This window comes from Equus przewalskii, chromosome 28 (assembly GCF_037783145.1).
Source record: "Equus przewalskii isolate Varuska chromosome 28, EquPr2, whole genome shotgun sequence".
NCBI lineage: Eukaryota > Metazoa > Chordata > Mammalia > Perissodactyla > Equidae > Equus > Equus przewalskii.
Window position 1 is genome coordinate 8,243,050 of NC_091858.1, and position 20,314 is coordinate 8,263,363.

The following is a 20,314-nucleotide window of genomic DNA, read 5'->3' on the forward strand; positions in this document are numbered from 1 at the left end:
CTTCCACAGAAGTCACACATCATTTCTGCTCTCATTTCACATAACCATGCCTGAGTTCAACAGGGCAAGGATGTGAACCCTCAGCAAGGGACACTTAATATTGGCCAATAAAGCAATCTATCAGAAAATCTTTGTTGTTTTTTAATTTTTTCCATAAAAATAGCACTAAATGAGAGAGAATGTATAGAATATGGCTGAAACATAACAGATGCACCTTGTGAAAGTCTTTGCTCATTGAAGCCCTTTCTCAAAGTGTCGGAATGTTTTTCATTTTTCATTCATTCATTCTTCAGATATATGGAGTGTCTGCTATATGCCAGGCAGGGTACTAAACGCCAGAGATAAAATGAAGAACAAGATAGACATGGATCCTACACACATGGTGCACAGAGAATAATGGTTAACACAAATGGACAAAGAGTCTATTTCAATGTCTATTATGGTATTTACAATAAGACAAGTACTGGATGTCTAAAAACATAGAAGGTGAATCTAGCTTAGATCTGGGACACACAAAATGTTTCTCGGAGGAAGGGAAACAGCTAAAACCAGATGAATGAGAAGGAAGTATCCAGGCAAAGGGCAAGAGAGAAGCAGAGTTTTCTAGAGAGAGTGGCCAGCAAATTTGCAAACCCAGATGTGAAGAGAGCATAGAACATTCAAGGAACTGCCAGAAGGGAGACGAGCAAGGCAAGCGTTTGTAAGCTGTGCTGTGAAAGTGGGACTTTACCCTAGGCAATGAGGAGCCATTAAGGGGCTTTAATGACTTAAAGTCATTTAAGGTTTAAGGAAAGGAATGTCATCAAATTTGTGTTTTAGAGCACTAAGAACATAGTAAGTTTCTTAATCCTATGGCCCACTGTGAAAGCCATGCATTTAGAGGCCAATGCTTTCCTCCTACACACACACCTGTGCTTATTAAATGAAAAAAATGGACTCATGTTCAACTAAACAATGTGTTTTCTCCATTTCTCATCATAACTGTTGTGTATGTGGCATGCACTTACAGTGTGCTGAGGGGAGCAACAGCAGTGAAATAGAAATCAGCAGACAGGCTCCAGCCCTAATTCTATTAGCTCCTCAAAATGTGGTTTTGGGCAAATCACTTAACTACTCTGAAAAATGGTGATAACAGGTTAACTTAAGCACTTTGATAAATATACATTTATTTAATATGAGTACTCCTATTGGGAAGTTTCAAATACCAGTATTTAAAAAAAGAAAAAAAAATGTGCAATAATCTGGTTTTGGAACAAACTAGATTAAAGTGGCATAATGTACTTTATCATGTGACTAGATCTTAGCAACAATCTCTTTGGCAAATAAGATACTCAGGTGGTACTCTTCAGATATTATTCAGATGTAGTAATTGGAATTTTTCTTCAGTTCTGTGGGTGATGCAGTAAAACAAGAGCCTTTAAGAGACTTGAATAGCCTAACCCAGGCGCCACTTCTCAATACCGAACTTAGTCCATTTACACGCATTGTCCTTTCTTACTTTGGGTTGGATTTTCCAATTTGCATTTGAAATTCAAAATGTCAGACCTCATACTCATGCTGCATCTCTAAGGGCATGACATGGCCTTTATAACTAAATGTTAAAACATAATTCGATGTCTGATAGTTGCAATTCCATTTTCCAATCCTTGGTGCTGTCAAAGGCACTGTGTGATATGCTGTCAAGCCAGGGTGGTCAAGCTGCACAGATTACAGTCTCCCTTCTGGATACTATTCTTGGAATAAGGAACATCTTGTAGGGACTCTACTTGTCTCACAACAGCCTAGCAATGTCTAAGGTTCATTTCTCTCTCTCTTCCTTTAAGATAATTCACCAAAGAAACACTTCTGGAGGACCCAGAAAGTCAAGTACCACGGAAGTTTGCTAAAACTCATTTTTTGTTTTTCCTATCAGGTAATTTGTTTATTTTTCAGGTAAGGCAGCTGCACAATAGAAAACTGTCCTGCAACTAGTTAGATTCATCCATTTGTCAAAGACAGCCTTCCGCAGTCTGCCATGATCTACTTGGGTGGGAGCAGAAGTATAGTTAACATGTTCCAGAATAAAGGCAGCTTAAAGATTTGAGAGAAACATAAATAGTTCTCAAACGACTTTGAATAACAGATGTCCATCTAAAAGCTAAAACCAAAATTATTTTTTAGTTCAATGAACTAGCTCACTATGGAGATTATCAAAAAAGTCACCTTAGTAGGGGCTAATAAAGACTGAAAAAAGCTATTTTTGCTGACAGATTAATGAGTGATAAATCTTGATGAAATCAAAAACATAGTAGAAGTTATGGCTTTTCTTGAAGCAAATAACACAAAGTAGGGGAGAAAAGTTAGAAAAAAATGTATGCTGTGCTGACCTGTCAGTGAAGCTTAAATAAATGTGGAAATTTAGGAAAATGAAAATAACATAATGAGGAATTTTCCCTTCTGGTAGTGGAGGAGTTTGTTGCAAATCAACTGTCCATTTAATAAAAACTAAAACAGCTGGGCAATTAAAAAAAAATGTTTTTAAAGGCATTATGGTATTACCATGGAAGCAAGAACTTAAAGGCTTGAGATTCTAGAGAAAAGACTGTTGAGACAAGTGTTTTTCCCTTCAGATGTTTATCAAGGCTCCAGGACAAAAAGACAAAGAAGCTAAGGAGAAATCAGTGGCTAAGAGATTGAGAAACTTAGCAGAGCTTTTGTCAGCCTCACGGGAATATAGTAAGAAAAATCTATTTCAGGTCCCACAAGTTGTAGGGGCCCTGGTAAACATCACACACTGCTAGTCAAAGCCCAGAAGGGCTACATGCTAGGATTAAGAACAACCAAAAATAGACCCAATGTCAGAAATCCTAAAACCCTAAATTGAAACAGCACAGTCCTAAACTCCCACTGCCTGTCCCCAAACAAAAGTAAGTCTCCTCTGAAGAATGGCAACTTGGACCAGAGTCTCAAGATATCTATAAAGTTTTCATAATAATTTCTGGCATTCAGTCAAAAATTATTAGATATGCCAAGAGTAAGTACCAAATAACTGAAAACGTTACCCTGGCTTCTGGCCCCATAAGATATTAACCACAACACTGCTCAAAACAAGCCTAACATATTCTCTTTTGGTAACAAAAACAAGTAAAAAAATATTCAATACAAACATATTCTTAGGTGATTAGATATTATACTTATCAGGTCTGAGCTATAAAATAACAGTTATTAATATGTTTAAGATAATAGAGGACAAGATAGAGAATTTCATCAGAAAACTGGAAACTATACAAGGAGTCAACGAAAATTCTAGACGTGGAAAAAACAATAATTAAAATTTAGAACTTAATAAATGTGTTTAAAATGGATTAGACACAACAGAAGAGGAATGAACTCAGGGTAGAAGAAAAGAAGTATCTAGAAAAAAAAAGAATGTAAGAGACATATGGGACACAGTGAAAAACTATGATATATGTGTAATTGGATAGGAAAGGAGGGAAAAAGCAATATATCAATGAAGATTTTTTCAAAACTGATTTAAAAAATTCAGGCCACCTAAGCAATAAACACCCTACTTTCCCCAAGCCACAAAAAAGCCACACCTAGTGGCTTTTAAAACTCCTTAGAACCAAAAACAAAATGGAAAATTTTATAAGCAGTCAAAGAAAAAAACATATATATCCTTTAAAGAAGCAAGCCATGGAAAGGAGTATTTAAATGAGGGAAAAAATAACTACCAACATAAAATTCTATATCCAGTAAAAATATACTTCAAGAATGAATTAAAAAAGTTGTTTTCCAACAATAAAAAAAACAAAAACAAATGATGTTTTTCACCAGTAGACTTGCACGAAAAGGACTATTAAACTGAATAATTCAGGCCAGAGGAAAATAGTCTCAGATGAAAACATAGAATTGCAGGAAAAATGAACAACTGGAGGAGTAAATATGTAAATAAATATACATAAATATATATTATAATAAATAAGTAAATAAATATACATAAATATTGATTATATGAAATCAGCCTTTTGCGGTGGAATATGGTGGAATACAAAACATGATAAAATTGCACAAAACAGGAGTAAAGGGAATGAAGTGTTATTAGGTTCCTGCATTGTCTGGAAAGTGGTAAATATTCCAGTTTATAGCAGGTTTAATAAGTAATGAGTTCATTTTATCATCTCTGAAATAACAGAAAATGAAGAATTGAAAAAGTATAACTTACACACTTACAGAGCAGGAAAATTTAATAGTAAAAAGAATAATAATTGACCCAAAAAACAAGTAAGAAGGATGGAAAAAGGAATAGAAAAATGGGATAAAAAGAAAACAAATTGTAGGTTGGTAGATTTAAAAGCGAATACATCAATAATTACATTATTTTAATTACATTAAATTTAAATAGAGTAAATATTTCAATTTAAAAAACTAAGGTTACCAGACTAAATTTTAAAATATATTCAATCATATGCTACTTATCAGAGACACACTTTAAATTAAAAAAAATGAAATGGAAAGATTGCAATAGTAACCAAAAGATAACCAGAGCACATCAAGTATAAAAGAGCAGACTTTAAAGCAAAGAGTATTTGTGCTTAATGATAACGATAAGGTAGATAATGAAATTAATTATGAAAGGGACAATTCACCCAGAAGATGGATTTTTATGGAGCTGGAATCGTAGATTGAGCTTTGAGTTCCTGTCAAGCTTTTTCAAGAGTTCACAAATTTATAATTTATTAAACATTTGTTTCTATAATTGTCAGTTTGTGATTTGTCTCCCTATCCAAATTATAAATTCACCAAAGGTAGAAATTCTATTCATTATTATGTAACCAAGGTCTAGCATAGAGCCAAGCACAGAGTGAGAACTCAATAAATAATATTTAATTGAGTAAATGCTTGGATGCGTGAGTGAGAGCAAAGATGGATGGTCAGTGTGGGCCTGAGATAAGCATTATTTTGTTTACATGGTAAATAAGATTATACTGTTTCTGGACTATGATTACATAACTTGCAGATTTTTTTTTTAACTCTAATTATAGATTTTAGTAATGTATTGGGGAAGAACCAGAAACATCTGAGTCATAAAAATAAAACAAAAGGTTTAAATAATTACAATAACTACTCAATGAGTGGGGCATGTTAGAAACTTTCTTAGATCTAATTAAACTTGTCTTCTTGCCCTCCATTTATTTCATTTGCTACCAGTTCTTTTTATCCACCTTTGTAGGCTCTTCATGAGAAAACAGGTTGTTAGGAGGGAAAACGTGGACATTCCTGGGTCTTTTACCCAAATGTCATTGACTTCCCACAATTTCTTCTAACATTTATTTCAGCTAAACTTATTGCTTCTATACTTTTTTTTTTAATTATTTTTTCACTGCCATCTGCTTCCTTCTCACTTCTTGTATTATTTAGAGCTCAGGTATTTAGATAAGAAGATAAGCAAACATGAATGGTATACAGAATTAAGACTTTCTTTCAGTGGGAATCAAGGCATCTAATTCAGTCATTTCCTACAGCTTTACTGCTGATTGTGTTCCTAATTACCTCTTCTTAATCTATCACATATCAGTGTGATATTCATATGTGATATGTCGCCAAACCAAGTTGTAATGAAGAAAGAAAATCAAGACTTTTTTAAGAAAACCCATCCAGATAACACTGTGTTCTCTAGAACATTTAAAATCTTTAGGCATCTGCTCAGTTTTAGTTTTTGCACAGACAAGTACCTGCTTCATAGTCATAAAAACACTGCACCTTCCTGCAGGCCTATAATTGAGTTAGTTTGGTTTCCCTGGCAACCACCACGATTAATTAGAATACTTGAGCATGGTAAGTTTATAGATGCAGAAAATATTTCATGTATAAATAGTGCAATCTGTTTAGGCTCAAAGGAATTTTCCCCCTCAACTGAGAAATGGGGTTATTTTTTTTTCTTTTTGTGTGGATTAATCACATTTTCTTCCCCATAACTCTGTAAGTAATATTCAAGGATTAATGTTGATTGAACCTTTCCAGCCAGCACGGGCACTTGGGTGATTTCTAGCCTGAGTCCTGTGCCCCTGCTGGGTGAGGCATGATTGTGCCCATCCAGTATTTAGTGACAAAGCCGATGAAAGTATCCTCTGGGTTCCACTGACATCCTTGTTCTTTTCATAAATTAGTGTGTGGTACAAACAATTGTGTATAACAATATTTGTGTTAAAATAGGTTTCTCCCTATGCTAAGCCTTGCACAAAACCAAAAGGAGATCTCCAATTTGTTAAAAAAAAAATCCTTCAAGCAATTAATATTTGCCTCACATTAGAAAAGGAAATATGGAAGCTATCATTTATGGAATGTTTACCCAACGAGTTAATCATTTATCCCAGTGTATCAAGAGGCTATTTTATTTAATCTTTACAATATTCCTATGAGATTAGTACTACGAGCCTCATTGAGAGATATGCAAGCTGAGGCCTTGGTAAGTTAAGCAAATCACTTAGGGTGTCTCACACACTAGCACTAAGTTTACAGTTCGACTCTATGGAGGTTATCTAAATCAAATGCCTAGACACCACACATCTGCCTTGCCTGTCACCGCGGTTCCTCTGAAGTGGCCATGGAAGAAGTCATAAGAAAGATTCTGATGTTACACTAAAATAGGATACTCCAGCTCTCTTGGTTTGTGCGGAATCCATCTCCACCCTTCTTCTGAAACAGATGAATGGGGTACATGTGTGACGCGTCAAATTTCCTTTTACTGAGGAATTTCCTTTTACTGAGACATACCTGGCCCCAAATTGATTTTTTTCAGCCAGTTATCACTGGATTTTAAGCTAGTTCTCAAGAAATAATTTTCAGCATGTATGAGTAAGTCTCGTGCACCCAGACTGCAGGGCTGGAGGGTGGGCAGGTCAGTAAGGTAGAGTGGAAAAGGCACTGAACTGTGCTAACCAACTGTTTACTCTGGGGAAGAGCACTTCTTCAGGGTTAAAAAGATAATATCATATACCACCACTTAGAATTTTAAAGCTGGTAGAGTCTCTAGGAATTACTTATAGAGATAACAACATGAACTCCCCTCCATTTGATCTATCTAGAAAATTCTCTCTAGAGCTATCCCATTTTCTTCCAAGCTATAGCTACAATGTTAACTGCAGAAATTCACCTTCTTCCTCTTGGCTAAGTTTGTTACAGCCCTGGAAAGCTACGGGGAGTCTAAGCAATTGTCTCAGTAATTACACATCGGAACTAATAAAAAGATCCTAAGAATGATTAATCAATAGTCTTATCTCTGATCACTCCCCAATTTCACCATTCCCCTCTTGTGTTAATAATAATTTTACTATTTATCATATGACATACCTAGTAAAAAATCTACTTCAATTTTATTAAATTCCAATGTACATTACTCTGAGACCTCCTGAATCTTAAGTGGGATTCAGGATGTTAACTAGCTTTTCCCAGAAACTTGGCAGAACTTCCTTTTATGTAAGTTAGCCTTTGTTGTAAATTGTACATTTTCCACTATCATGTTTTAAACAAGGAAATGCATTTACAACATTTTTTTATCGACACTAATATTTTACTATTTTTTTTATTGAGGTATAATTGACATATAACATTATATTAGCTTCAGGTAAACAACATAATGATTTGACATTTGTATACATTGTGAAATAATCATGTTGGTTCACACACTGGTGCCTGCACACTGAGGGAAAGGAGAGACCAAAGAAAGAGGCAGGCCACTCCAGATCGGTGGGTGGCAGGTTTAATGAGAGAAGGAATTTATATATGAGCCTTGTCTTGGGCAACTGCAAGATGAGTAGACTTCGCACTCATCCACCAGAATCTTACATAGATGCCTTAACTAAGTTCAGTCAGGTTTTCAGTGCAGATGGTCTGAACAACAGAGTGCTTTCTCAAGGCTGTGTCCTTGAAAATGTCTCCCTCTGTGGGACCAGTGGGCAGAATGTACATTGTAAGTACAGGGGAGGAGGTGAGGAGCCTCTGACCCAGAGTCCAGCCTGCGGTTCAGTTGGTGGTTGCGTCCTCTCAATGAGCTCCTCCAACAGATCACCACAATAAATCTAGTTAACATCTATCACCACACGTAGTTATAAAAAAAAAATTTTTCTTGTGATGAGAACTTTTATGATCTACTCTCTCAGCAATTTTCAAATATGCAATACAGTATTATTGACTCTAGTCACCATGCTGTACATTACATCCCTAAGACTTATTTATTTTATAACTGGAAGTTTGTATCTTTTGATCCCTTTCACCCATTTCAACTTCCCCCACCCTAACCTCTGGTAACCACCAATCTGTTCTCTGTATCTATGAGCTTAATTGTCTTGTTTTAGAGATTCCACATATAAGTGAGATTGTATATTAATTTAACTGTACCAGCATTGTTGGTATTTCTTCATCATGATATTAGATTACTTTTCTAATTGGGACAGATACTTAATTTTAGGGTTATCATCTAAATTAACTTTTTCTAAGAACATAGAAAGTTCTGAAGGTCATTCTCATTAAATACTGCCAACATCCAGAACCTGTACAATGTACAGAATATCTGGCTCGTTTTTCACCTCCCTTCTTCCCTCCCTCCCTCTTTCCTGCCTGCTTGCTTGCCTGCTTTGACATTAAACTGTTTTTCTTATCCTCTCCCCTTCCCTAAATCTCAAACTCCCCCTGCTCTGCCCCACTCCAGACAGAAATACAGCTCAATGACATACTTTAAACAGCAACTCTAGCAATTCAGGTCTTGTGACTGGAAAGGCCTCCTAAGATAATGTATAAGCATTTTCGGAAGAGCAGACTGGGAGTTGGAGGTGAGGCATTTAATAAAATTGCCTCAAGAGCCTGTAATGTCAACTGTGTTTTTCTAGATCTCTTAAGAGAAAATTACCAAGCTCCCTCAATGAAGGCATGAAAACAGTTCTGAGCATTTTCTCTAGATTCAGACTATAAGTGTCCTAAGGGCAGGGGCCCTGTCTTATTTAGCTCTAAATTTCCAGCACTCAGGGTAGGCCTGAAGATATTAGGGAATCAGGTGATGTTTATGTTTGTTGAGTTGAAATTCCAAAAGTTTTTACCTACACTAAACATATGTATTTCTAGAAAGTTTAGAAACATATTTGAGGAATTAACCAGTTGAATTAATGTAACCAATATATTTTTGCTCAGTTCTATAGGGCTTTAATTTTTTTAAACAAATTTTACTCATGAAAAAGTTAATCCTTTTGGAATTTGAAAGATTATGATAAAGTTCATGAGTTATTAAAATGGTGCTGAAAAACAGTTAAAACAACTGTAAATGCCAACTCTGATTCTTTCTGTGGTTCATCCAACCACGATTATGTCTAAGGTAATGGAGAGAAAATGGTCGTCTTCCATGGCATCAACCTTAGATGTTGAGAATATCCCCAGATCATAAACTTCTACACAATCTCATTACCTCAAAAAATTAGTAAATACTTTCAAAACCGGCAAAAAAAAAAAAAAACACATAATGGCTAAAAGCTCTATAAAGAATTTGACAAATTATTTATTACCTCCTATGCCAAGGTGCTAATGAAACATGTATTGCTAATTTTCTCTTATTTGCCTTTTTGTAACTCTTACATGAAGACTCCTAATTCTTTTACCCTATGATTTGGTAAACCCATGTCCTTCTTAACCATGTACTTTGCTTTTTCATAGATATGTCATTGTATCACCTTCACTTTATCTTTCTATACTTAAGACTCTTCACTGTTTATCCCCCTTCACGTGGCAGCCCCAAAACCTGCAATCTCTTGAGCATTTCAGATTCTCTCACCACATTTCTTCATAGTGTGAATCTGTAGGCCATGATCCCACAAAAGGGACTAAGTCTGGCCTACGGTTCAAGGAATTAATGCTGTAGAAGAGCTTATCAGCAGACCCAACTAATGTCCAAGGCAGGCTCCAGGGAGTTAAAAATTGGTCCTGACAATGTAAATCTCCCATCTAACCAGCAGCAGGATTTACCAAACAGCAGCCATACTTCTTCATCAAATAGGTGACAAAATTATGACTCTCTTGCAGCTCAACTTCTCCTGGCCCAATATCCTCCAAATGCATAATAGCTCCACACTGGTACCCTCTGGTAAGTGTCATTAGTTAGTTTTTTTTTTTTTTTTTTTGCTGTGGTTTCCAAAGTGGTACCTCACATGTGCCCAAAGACCGATCATTTGATTACAAGCACCACATGACATATGCCTTCTTCTACTCTGGCTCGCACCTGTCACATCCATGAAGTGCTCTTTTCACCACTGCTCAGACTGATCATGAGAACCACAATACATGAGACAAGGATATAGCCTCTGATGATCCCAAAGCTGCCATTTCTCATGGAGCCAAAACAGAGCTGGGTTCTGTGCAAAAGCAGAATGAGAATCTTTCCTTCTAACTCTCAGCTAGGTTTTGTCACCTTGGACCCAAAGCAGCTTCATTAAGAACAGACACCCACACAGGGCCGACCTGGTGGCTTAGTGGTTAAGTTTGCATGCTCCACTTAAGCAGCCTTAGGTTTACAGGTTTGGATCCCAGGTGTGGACATGCACTCTGATCATGAAGCCACATTGTGGCAGCATCCCACATACAAAACAGAGGAAGATTGGCGCAGATGTTAGCTCAGAGACAATCTTTCTCAAGCAAAAAGAGGAGGATTGGCAACAGATGTTAGCTTAGGGCAAGTCTTCCTCACATACACACAGAAAAGAATAGAGACCCACAAATTTTCTCGTAAATAGTTTGATAATTAACAGACCTCTTCTCTTAATCATAGAACCCCTAACCCAGTCCAATGGACCAGAAAGAGAATTGAAGTTACGTATCAATTTTCCCCCTCATCCTTCAGCTTACATTAATAAGTTTCTCCCAAAAGAACACGATCTTCCCCCGATACCTAGTTTCTGTTTCTCTTTTAGAATAGCAATTCTTAAACATCACTATTATAGCAGAGTCTTTGTTTAGGGGAAATCTATAATAAATGTGCTTTTTAGTTATGCAGAAAAAAAAAGTCAAACCTCCACATTTGAAGAAGTAGAACATTCTCTTGCAGTTTTTTTTTCAATTATTTTATTGAGGTCATGTTGGCTTACAACATTGTATAATTTCAGGTGTACATTATTATTAATCTGTTTCTGCATGGACTGCATTGTGCTCACCACTAATACTCTAATTTTCATCCATCACCATATATATGTACCCCGTTACACCTTTCGCCTACTCCCTGATCACCTTTCCCTCTGGTAACCATTAATCTGTTCTCTTTATCCATGTTTGTTGATCTTCCACATAGGAGTGGAATTATACAGTGTTTGTCTTTCTCTGTCTGGCTTATTTCACTTAACATAATATCCTCAAGGTCCATCCATGTTGTTCTAAATGGGATGATTGTGTCTTTTTATGGCTGGATAGCATTCCGTTGTATATATATACCACATCTTCTTTTTTTTTTTTTTTAAAGATTTTATTTTTTCCTTTTTCTCCCCAAAGCCCCCCGGTACATAGTTGCGTATTTTTCGTTGTGGGTCCTTCTAGTTGTGGTATGTGAGACGCTGCCTCAGCGTGGTCTGATGAGCAGTGCCATGTCCGCGCCCAGGATTCGAACTAACGAAGCACTGGGCCGCCTGCTGCGGAGCGCGCGAACTTAACCACTCGGCCACGGGGCCAGCCCCCCACATCTTCTTTATCCATTCATCAGTTGATGGGCACTTGGGTTGCTTCCACATCTTGGATCTTGTGAATAACGCTGCAATGAAGATCGGGGAGCATAAGTCTCTCTGAATTGTTGATTTCAAGTTCTTCGGATAAATACCCAGTAGTGGGATAGCTGGATTGTATGGCTTTTCTATGTTTACTTTTTTGAGAAATCTCAATACTGTTTTCCATAGTGGCTGCACCAGTTTGCATTCCCACCAGCAGTGTATGAGGGGTCCCTTTCCCCCATATCCTCTAAAACATTTGTTATTTTTTTGTCTTGGTAATTACATCCATTCTGACACATGTAAGGTGTTATCTCCTTGTAGTTTTGATTTACATGTCTCTACTAATTAGTGATGTTGAACATCTTTTCATTTGCCTGTTGGCCATCTGTATATCTTCTTTGGAAAAATGTCTGCTCATATCCTCTGACCATTTCTTGATCTGCTTGTTTGTTTTCTTGTTGTTGAATTATATGAGTTCTTTATATATTTTGGAAATCAACCCCTTGTCAGATATATGTTTGTAAATATTTTCTCCCAGTTGGTGGATTTTCTTTTAGTTTTCTTCATGGTTGCCTTTGCCTTACAGAAGTCTTTACTTTGATGTAGTCCCATCTGTTTATTTTTTCTGTTGTTTCTCATGCCTGAGTACATATGGTATTTGGAAAGGTGTTGGTAACACTGATGTCAAAGAGTGTACTGCCTATATTTTCTCCTAGGAGGTTTATGATTTCATGTCTTACATTCAAGTCTTTAATCGATTTTGAGTTAATTTTTGTGCATGGTGTAAGGTAATGGTCTACTTTCATTCTTCTGCTTCTGGCTGTCCAGTTTTCCCAACACTATTTATTGAAGAGACTTTCCTTTCTCCATTGCATGTTTTTGTCTCCTTGGTCAAAGATTAGCTGTCTATAAACATGTGGTTTTATTTCTGTGCTCTCAATTCTGTTCCATGGATCTGTGTATCTGTTTTTGTGCTAGTACCATGATGTTTTGATTACTATAGCTTTGTAGTATATTTTGAAGTCAGCGATTGTGATTCCATATAAATTTTAGGATTCTTTGTTCTGTTTCTGCAAAGAATGTCATTGGGATTTGGATTGGGATTGCATTGAATCTGTAGATTGCTTTAGGTAACAGGGACGTTTTAACTATGCTTATTCTTTCAATCCATGAGCATGGACTATCTTTCCATTTATTTATGTCATCAATGATTTCTTTCAATAATGTATTATAGTTTTCAGTGTTTAGGTCTTTCACCTCCTTGGTTAAATTTATTCCCAGATATTTTATTCTTTTTGTTGCGATTGTAAATGGGATTTTATTCTTGAATGCTCTTTCTACTAGTTCACTATTAGTGTACAGAAATGCAATTGATTTCTGTAACTTTATTTTGTACCCTGTAACTTTGCTGTAGTTTTTGATTATTTCTTATAGATTTTTTTGTAAATTATTTAGGGTTTTCTGTGTATAGAGAATCATGTCATCTACAAACATTGAGGGTTTTACGTCCTCCTTTCCAATTTGGATTCCTTTGATTTCTTTTTCTTGCTTAAGTGCTCTGGCCAAAACTTCAAGTACTATGTTGAATAGGAGTGGTGAGAGTGGGCACCTTTGTCTTGTTCCTGTTCTCAGAGGGATGGCTTTCAGTTTTTCACCGTTGAGTATGATGTTGGCTGTGGGTTTGTCACATATGGCCTTTATTTGTTGAGGTAGTTTCCTTCTATACCCATTCTTTTGAGAGTTTTTATCATAAATGGATGTTAGATCTTGTCAAATGCTTTTCCTGTATCTATTGAGCTGATCATGTGGTTTTTATTCCTCATTTTGTTAATGTGGTGTATCACATTGATTGATTTGTGAATCTTGAACCATCCCTGCATCCCTGGTGTAAATCCTGCTTAACCATGGTGTATGATCCTTTTAATGTATTGCTATATTTGCTTTGCCAATATTTTGTTGAGGATTTTTTCGTCTATGTTCATTAGCAATATTGGCCTGTAATTTTCCTTCTTTGTGTTGTCTTTGTCTGGTTTTGGTATCGGGGTGATGTTGGCCTCAAAGAATGAGTTAGAAAGCATTCTGTCTTCTTTAATTTTTTGGAATAGTTTGAGAAGGATAGGTATTAAATCTGAATCTTTGGCAGAATTCTCCAGAGAAGACATGAGGTGCTGGACTTTTATTTTTGGGGAGGTTTTTGATTACTATTTCAATCTCTTTACTTATGATTGGTCTGTTCAGATTCTCTATTTCTTTTTGATTCAGTTTTGGGATGTTTATGAGTCTAAGAATTTGTCCATTTGTTTAGGTTATCCAATTTGTTGGCCTATAGTTTTTCATAGTATTCTCTGATAATACTTTGTATTTCTATGGTATCTGTTGTAATTTACCCTCTTTCATGTCTAGGTTTATTTATCTGACACTTCTATCTTTTTATCTTAGTGAGTCTGGCTAAGGGTTTGTCAATTCTGTTTATCTTCTCAAAGAATCAGCTCTTAGTTTGATCGATACTTTCTATGTTTTTTTTTCTGGTCTCTATTTCATTTATTTCTGCTTTAATTTTTATTATTTCCCTCTTTCTGTTGAATCTGGGCTCTGTTTTTCCTTCTTTTTCTAGTTCTGTTGGGTGTATTTTAAGATTACTTATTTGAGATTTTTCTTGTATGTTAAGGTGGGACTGTATTGCTATAAGTTTCCCTCTGTGAATTGCTTTTGCTGCATCCCATAAGTGCTGGTAGAGTATGTTTTCATTTTAATTTGTCTCTAGGTATTTTTTGATTTCTCCTTTAATTTCTTCAATGATCTAATGATTGTTCAGTAGCATGTTGTTTAGTGTCCACATATTGTGCTTTTCCAATTTTTGTTCTTGTAGTTGATTTCCAGTTTCATAGCACTGTGGTTGCGAAAGATGCTTGATATGATTTCAATCTTCTTAAATTTATTGAGGCTTGCCTTATTTCCCAACATATGGTCTATCTTTAAGAATGTTCTATGTACACTTAAGAATGTGTATTCTGCTATTTTTGGATAGAATGTTCTATATACATATCTATTAAATCCATCTGGTCTATATTTTCATCTAAGTCCACTATTTCCTTGTTGTCTTTCTGTCTGGATGATTTATCTGTTGATGTAAGTGGGGTGTTGAAGTCCCCTACTATTATTGTGTTGCTGTTAATTTCTCCCATTAGGTCTGTTATACTTTGTTTTATATACTTTGGTGCTACTGTGTTAAGTGCATATATATTGATAAGTGTTATGTGTCCATGATGGAATGTCACTTTTATCATTATATACTGCCCCTCTTTGTCTCTCATTGCCTTTTTTATCCTGAAGTCTGCTTTGTGTGATATAAGTATGGCAACATTTGCTTTCTTTTGTCTGCCATTTGCTTGGAGTATCATCTTGCATCCCTCCATTCTGAGTCCGTATTTGTCTTTAGAGCTGAGATGTGTTTCATGGAGATAGCATATTGTTGGGTCTTGTTTTTTAATCCATCCATCACACTGTATCTTTTGATTTGTGAGTACAACCCATTTACATTTAGAGTGATTATTGATATATGAGGGCTTAATATTGTCATTTTATCTCTTGTTTTCTAGTTGTTCTATATTTCCCTGTTTCTCTTCCTTTGTATTTTTGACTACCATTGCAATTTGGTGGTTTTCTGTGATGGTTTTCTCAGTTTCCTATTTATGATGTGTCTCTCTGCTCTGATTTTTTTTGTTTAGGGGTTACCATGAGGTTTGTATAAAGGATCTCATAGATGAGATAGTCCATTTTCTGATAGCCTCTTATCTACATTAGTCTAAGCAGATTCCATGCCTTTCCTCTTCCTCTTTTAAGTTATTGTCACAATTTGTGTTCTTTTGTGGTGTGACTTTTTGACTAAAAGGAAATGTTTATAGTTATTTTTGATACTGTGCTTCCCTTTATCTTTTATTTTATAATTGTTTGCTAACCTGTTCTGATAGGGAGTTTCAATTTTCTAATTTTGTCTGTCTATTTATCTCCTTGCCCTAGGTTTTGTAAACCTTTACCTTTTCGTTTCAGGTATGAGGTCATCCTTGATCATTTCTTCTAGGGGAGGTCTAGTGGTGATGAACTCCCTCAGCTTTTATTTATCTAGGGGAGCTTTTATTTCTCCATCATATTGAGGGATAGCTTCACTGGATACAGTAGACTTGGCTGAAAGTTTTTGTCTCAGTATTTTGAATATATCATTCCAATCTCTCCTAGCCTGTAAGGTTTCTGCTGAAAGTTTGATAACAGTTCCTTTGTAGATTACTCTCTTCAGTCTTGCTGCCCTTGGTATTTTTTATTTGTTATCGACTTTTGACAATTATAATATTATATGCCTTGGAGAAGGTCTTTTTGCATTGATGTAATTAGGAGTTCTGTTTTCTTAATATACTTGTAAGTCCAGTTTTTTCCTCAGGTTTGGAAAGTTCTCAGCTATTATTTCTTTGAACAAGATCTCTACACTTTTCTCCCTCCCTTCTCCCTCTTGAATACCTACAATATTTATGTTGCATTTCCTAATTGAGTCTGATATTTCTCAAAAAGTTTCTTATTTTTTTTGTCTTAGTTTTCTCCCCTCCTCCACTTGAAGCATTTCTATGTTTCTGTCCTCTAAATCACTAATTCTGTTCTCCATATCCTCAGCTCTGTTCTTTAAGGTTTCTAGATTTTTTTTAATCTCATTCATTGTGTTCTTCATCTTCAGAATTTCTGTTTGGCTTTTTTTTAGAGTTTCAATCTCTTTGGTGAAGAATTACTTCTGTTTATTAATTTTATTCCTCAGTTCACGATACTGTCTTCCGAGTTTTCTTGTAATTCATTGAGTATCTTTATGACAACCATTTTGAATTCTCTGTCATTTAGATTGTAAATTTCTGTGACTTCAGGATTGGTTTCTGGAGACTTGTCATTTTCTTTCTGCTCTGAAGGGTTAACGTTGTTCTTCATGGTGTTTGATGAAGTGATCCTTTCCCAGTGCATAGTGGTATTATCAGGTCATGGATTCTACCTGCCAACTCTGCAGGGAGGGGCAAGAGCTGTGCTTCCTGAACTGTCACATCTGCTGGAAGTTGTGCCAATAGGGCTCATCTGCATTTGCCTGCTGGCTGCAGTCACTTAGTGGGTCACACAGGCACTCTGGTGCAGAACCACTGCCTTGGCTGGGGACCAGCCAAACTGGTGTGCTAAGTGAGATGGAAGGATTGCTTTTTTTCATATGTGCAGGCCCACTCTGTGCTCATGGGTGGTTCACCTGGGCTGCTGCACTTAGTGGGAGTGCCCATTCAGTGGCTGAGCCACTCCACTTGGTGCAGATTATTACCACGGGCTGGGCTACAACTCCAAAAGCAAAAGCACTCATGTGCAGACCTGCCTGGCCCCCACCTCCTCTTATAGTCATGTGCCAGCTGCTGTGTGAGGACCTGTGACCTAGATCACTGCTGCTTGGTAGGGGCAGGGGATCCACTCCTTCCACTGCTTCCTGGGAATCCAATACCCCCACCTTCAGATATATGGCTGCATGGATCTCTCAGATGTCCTATTGTGTTTATATGGAATCCTCTGCTGGTTAATGAATGTCCATTTGGTTGTAACTTAGGGGGGACAGACTAAGGGAACAGCTCACTCCACCATCATGCTGACATCACTCCCTCTTGCAGCTTTCAAGGAACAAATTTTTCAGTTGTCCGCTCATCAGGAATTCAAGGAAAAAATCAGAATTCAGAACAAGTTCACCTTGTTACATGGAGACTTGTTTGAACAAGGCTGGGCCCCCAACTAAGCTGACAGTACTGTGAGCAGGATCTACTCCTTGCAGAGAGTGAGAGAGAGGAGTCAAGTCACAGACCTAGCTTGGGCTCCAGCCATACAAGGAAGCCAGCATACAAGCCTAGAGCCAGGACAGAAACCCAAGCACATATACTGGACTCCTCCCATGGGAGCAAAGGGAAATGCCATCCCCAGAAAGGGTCTACCCAGGCCAAAGATCCATCACGCCCCATGGTAACAGGATGCCAGACTCACGCTTATTGACTCACACTCAAGACTGCAGAGTTCTGATCCTCTTCTGTGCCAGCTGGCCCTCAGGCAAGAATTGATACTCCAGCTGTGTCATATCACCTTTGACATATAGCAACCAGAATTGAAATAATTAACACAGGTGAAGAAAAGCCCTCCCCATACCCAGATAGTATGGTATAAAGATAGCAGTATTTGCTTTTTGGGTTTCAACATCTTCCATTGTTGGATTGTGCCTCTATTGGCCTGTAAATTAATACTTTATTCCAAAGTCATTGGTTCTGTAACATCTCAGAGTGATCATCACCTGGGGGTCTGATACTGCTTTTGAGAAGTTACAAGGTATTTATCAGAATTTCAATGCTAATAATATTAAATTAGTAATAAAAGTTACCTTTTATTGGATTCCTACTTTGTTCTGGAGGCTTGGGGAGTAGAGAGAGAACTGGGCAAAGAGCATCGAGACCAAGTAGCTCCCTATATGTGCCCACGGGGAGGAGATATTCCTCATCAGTACTCTTCCTGTGAGCCTCACCTGCACAGGAACCACGTTCCCACCTGTCAATTGAGTTGGCACTCCTTGTGCCTAATGATTAATGATGAACTTATAAAGTAGATCCAGTTCACAAAACCCTTGAACATACAGCTTCTTTCTTGATACAACCACCCTGAGAAGGACATAAGATAATCGTTTCTTATCCTCTCCCCTATCACACACACAGACAGACACATTTTTTTTTCCAGAAGAGGGAACTAAGACTTGAAGAGTAACGTCATGCAACACAGTAAGTGTGGAAGCTGTGTGACCAGAATCTGTGCATTTCCTGGCGCATGCCTTGTCGTCCCTCTTGTTGTTACTTTCTCTTTCCAAGACCTCTGCCCTTTTACGAGTACATTGCTTGGTCGTTTGCATTGGGAGCAGGAGAGGAGTTTCTGACCACCTGGATACCGATATACCACTCCTTCTCTTTAACTTTGAAAATCACATCTTCAAAGGTCAAAATCTTTGTCACCTTTGGTGGCAAGTTTTTGGTTTTTATGCTTTGTTTTTCTGATCCCCAACCCCAGGTAGGACAAGCAGTTGGAGCTCCATAAACATTTGCTCAGTATATCACTGGCCAGCTGCAGAAAGTTTGCAAGATGGATCAGATTTCAAGAGCACACCCATGGAGGAGCAGCCTGCTTCCCCTTTGCCTGCTTTCTGTGTTATTTGTTTGCACTACTTGCTTTAAATTGCCCAAGACCACTACATCAGCTACCATTTCCAGTTACTGTTGCTATATGTTTATTCATCATAGTTGTTATCAAAGCATAGTGTAAACTACTTAGTAAATACTTTCTGAACGTAACACAACAAATTATTCAGAAATGCAAAAACAGATACTCGTTTACTTCCTGAGAACTTCTGAACACAAGGTTCGGTGTGCAGTGATAGAGGGATAGGAGGAGAAATGGCTATTTCGTGGAGGAATAGGCAATGGAGCCAGATGCCTAATTGGCCCAAGTACCCACCAACAGGTAATCAGGTCATTCCCACCACCTGACCACAGGGCAGGTGGCAGTGTCTTCATCTTCTCACTGCAGATGCCTGAGATGATGGGAAACTAATAGCTGCACACACCGACAACACAACAGGTAGTGGCTCAGCAGCACTGTGGAAGGAAAAAGCAACTTGAGAGTTCCTCACACTCTGGATAACACGTCTTTCCCCCAGGCCTCTCTAGGTCACCTGCACATGTACAGACAGCCCCAGTGCCAAATGTCTGTGTATGGCCACACACATACACACATGTGCACACACACATAAACACGTCCTTGACAGAAATTTGCCAGCTTGTAGCTACCCTCGTCCTTAACAACAGATTAGAGAGAGACATTTCATGCCTGAAATCTGACAGATCTCCCTTCAGCTTACACGTTGAAAAGATGTCTTTAAAAGATTTTATAGGCCACACAAAGATGATTGGTCTAGAAGAGGTGGAAGGAGGCAGGTTGTGGCCAATGTCCTCTGTCCTCCAACTAAACTCAAGTCAGGCCTCTGAACATCTGTCAGGAGAGAAAAAAATTGAAACAAGCCACCACCACCAAGATTCTTGGTGAATAAAATAGTCATCTTCCTGTAATGACTTATGAGGGGGAAATCTTACACGACAGTTCCTCTGTGGTGCTTGACGCTATTGCGTCTGAGATTTTCTCCAACTTTCTTTAGCCATTTAATACCAGCTGGGTATAAATTGAGCTGAATTCTTGCCATTCGTTAGCTCACATGGATCCATTTATCTCTCTCCCTTTTTTGCTTCAGGAACCAACCTTGCATTGCAGAAAAATGTATACAGAGCCCATAAAGACCCACTGATAGAGTGATAGATCTTTTTTAAACACTGGGGCATTACAGGATTTTATGAAGCAGTAAAACTTTCTCTAGGCATGAGAAGTGCAGACTGACAGAGACCATTTTATCTACATGGCATTAAAGTATAAGTGCCACATCCAACAAGCAAAATAGAAGAGAAAAAAATAATAATTTCAGGAAAGGCAGCCAACTCCTCAAGCACAAAAGATCAGAC